The sequence below is a fragment of the Sprattus sprattus genome (genome assembly GCF_963457725.1).
Source record: "Sprattus sprattus genome assembly, chromosome: 18".
Classification (NCBI taxonomy): domain Eukaryota; kingdom Metazoa; phylum Chordata; class Actinopteri; order Clupeiformes; family Clupeidae; genus Sprattus; species Sprattus sprattus.
In genome coordinates, this window is record NC_137916.1 from 18,976,098 (window position 1) to 18,979,444 (window position 3,347).

Genomic DNA, 3,347 nt, shown 5'->3' on the forward strand with positions numbered 1-3,347 from the left:
AGAGTGAAAGAGAGCTGGGCCTGTGAGAACGGCTCTGCTCGTGTCCTTCCAGCCCCCCCTTCTCTATCTTTCCCTCTCCCTCTCTTTGTCTCTTTCTCTCTCTCCCTCTCTCTCTTTTCTCTCTCTCTCTATCGCTTTCTCCTAGGTGACTGCTCCCCTGTCTCTCTTTCTCTCTCTCTCTCTCCCTCTCTCTCTATTTCTCTCCTAGGTGACTGCTCATCTCTCTCTCTCTCTCTCCCTCTCTCTTGCACTCCCTCTCTCTATTTCTCTCTTTCTCTCTCTCCTAGGTGACTGCTCTGCATGAGCACCGCCGCTGATTGACAGAGTTCTGCCAAAGCATTACTTTGGATGTGGAGATAAGTGCGCTGATTGGTAACGCAGTGGTGCTGAGAGCGCGGGATAAGCGGGGACTTATCACACCTGCCATCCATGGAACAATCACGCTCACTGGGACCATGAGACGCATGTGCTATCAGCGTCTGTCAGACGTGCTGTAAAGTTAGTGTGTATGAGTTTGTTTGTGTGTGTTGTTCAGATGCATTCTGCCACGTCGCTTCATTTAGAAACACCTATATACATTTTCCGCCTGCTGCAATCTCCATCTCATTTCGCACAGAATTATTTCCTCCATCGAATCAAACTCGTCATGTTATCACGCTCGGCGTGGTGAACTAATGGGTCTTTTCCTAATCGTGTTTTTGGGAGCAACAGCATGTAATATGACAGTGATGTTTTATTAAAATGGAAAACACAGAATAAAACGAGTAAATCTAGTGCAAGTCACTAGTCTGGGAAGTCCCGCCCCACTTCTTCCGGCCAAATTGATTTTGCCTCAGAACTGGGTCTGGCCAAGTATGGATACCCGTTCATTTCAAGAGTTCCACAATCCTTGGAGCCAATCACAAACTGGCTTTTGGCTACCTGGCGCGCCATTGGCGGATTTAAACTTACCACGGCTACGTTACAAATTCTACTGCACGGAGAGTTTTTAAACATTGGACATGGTGGCCGCCGAAGCACCGCAAAACTTCGATAAGGCAAGTTTTCTTTGAAAACAGAACAGAAACTTGCCCTGGAACAATTCATACAGAAAAAATATGTGTTTGCTTTATTACCGATCGTTGTATCGTTGTATAGTATCGTTGGTCTGATTGGTTAAAGGCGTGTCCAATTACGTGAGTGAAGTGGATCGCTGATGATAGTTGGCCAGACTAACTGAGCAAATGCAATGCAGTGAAGGGGCAGGGAATTCCCAGACAAGCAAGTCACAGTTTCTGCAAGTCAAATGTGTAGATGAAGGATGTTGTAAAAAATGAAAAAACTAAAGGTGTAGTATTCTACTATTGTAAACGATAGGATGAACAGTCTAAAGGTGAAGTATTCTACTATTGTAAACGATAGGATGAACAGACTAAAGGTGTAGTATTCTTCTATTGTAAACGATAGGATGAATAGACTAAAGGTGTAGTATTCTACTATTGTAAACAATAGGATGAACAGATTAAAGGGTTAAAATTCTACTATTGTAAATGATAGGATGAACAGACTAAAGGTGTAAAATTCTACTATTGTAAACGATAGGATGAACAGACTAAAGGTGTAGTATTCTACTATTGTAAACGATAGGATGAACAGTATGTTTGATGTTCATGTTTTTCATTTTATTTTCCATTAACATTCATTATGTTTGATCAAAGCGGGTGATTTACATCATACTGTGATACAATCTTCAGGTAATAAGATTCCAGTGTGTGGAAACATTAGTGTCAGTCTCACATAGAGTGAAAGACAGTGCTGTCCTTTTCTCTTCAGAGGAAGTTTTAGATGGAACACCCTTGGGGGGCCTGAGAAATGTGATTTTGTGTGTCAGCGCTGAGAGTGTCGGATGAGGTGACATTCTCAACTAATAGCTAACCAGAAAATGCATTTAACAGGACTAAATGGATTTACTCAATAAACACATATTAACACTTTACTTCAATCCTGCATCATGAGACTAAGATAGCCATGCCATAATCATGTCATGGCAGATATCATATGCTGTAATAAGTTACTGTTCAGTGAAGTATAACAGTATGATATTATGTTTTGATTACCAATACTGCTAAAATGACACTGTCAGCCCATGTTAACTAATGACAGCATCTTCAATAACATGCTTCCCACTTACATTGGTTTTCGTATCTGTATCCATACTATGACATTGGCTGCGTCAAATATTTAATATTTTCTCTTACTGTTAATCTTTACAAATAAATAAAGAAAAAACTTTTTTCACAAAAAGTCAAATTGTTTATTTTTGTTTCTAATAAGGTTTCATCCATCTGTGGCCGAGCATGCAACGCATGTTGCCTGCTGAGGCGTTTTGCTGCAGAAATGGAAACAGATTGCCGCTCGCCAAAACGCAAACAACAACAACAGCAGCTGCAGCAAATGCCTGGGGCCTCATTTCCCCGTGCGAATGTTAATGCCTGTACATCCTTTCCATTTGTCTGTCCGCACATGTTTCATCGCTCTCCATCCTACTCTACCCCCTCCCGCTCCATCCATTCATCCTTCCCTCTATCTGTAGACCTCCCCTCATCAAGCCAGCCTTCTCCTCCTCCTCCTCCTCCTCCACCTTTTCCTCTCCTGACAGATCACCTTTGAAAGTCCTGATGTCTGACTGGGCTCAGGTTCAGGCGGGTGTCAGGGTGCCCACCCCTGAGTGGCAGGAACTGCTGAATAAGGGTGGATGTCACCTTCCTCTAAGCTGTTGTGGTGGCAAAATCAGTTTTAAAAGCTTACTGTATAGAGGTGATATCCACAGAGGAAAGATGGACTACTGCCTTTGAGGGCGAAGTAAGATAAGCACGGAAATCTTGCGGGAAGAGACAGAAAGTATAATGACAGACACTTTCAAATGTTAAAGTTCAATATTTATTTTTTCTTTTCCACAGATAAAAAGAACTTACTCATGCTTACTCATCACAGAAAAAAATGAAAAGCTCAGTCTGTTTCTCTTTCCCAACCCTGCTGTCAGAGCCATGTTGTTTTTAATACCCTTCCCCAATCCTTGAATGTGGATGATAGCACTCTATGCAGATCGAAATGCTTAAAAAAAAGTCCAAAGCTCAGGTACAGGTATGTTTGGCCCCTCCTCGCAGGTGTGTGTTAATGATATGTTCACATGAATCTCTTTGTGTGTAACTGTATATATTTGCATGTGTGTATATGTGCAGAAACTCTGTGTGTGTGTGTGTGTGTGTGTGTGTGTGTGTGTGTGTGTGTGTGTGTGTGTTGAATGACACTGCATGTGCGTGTGTGAGTATATGCGTGCGTGCACACAGTCACTGGAACGACCAAAC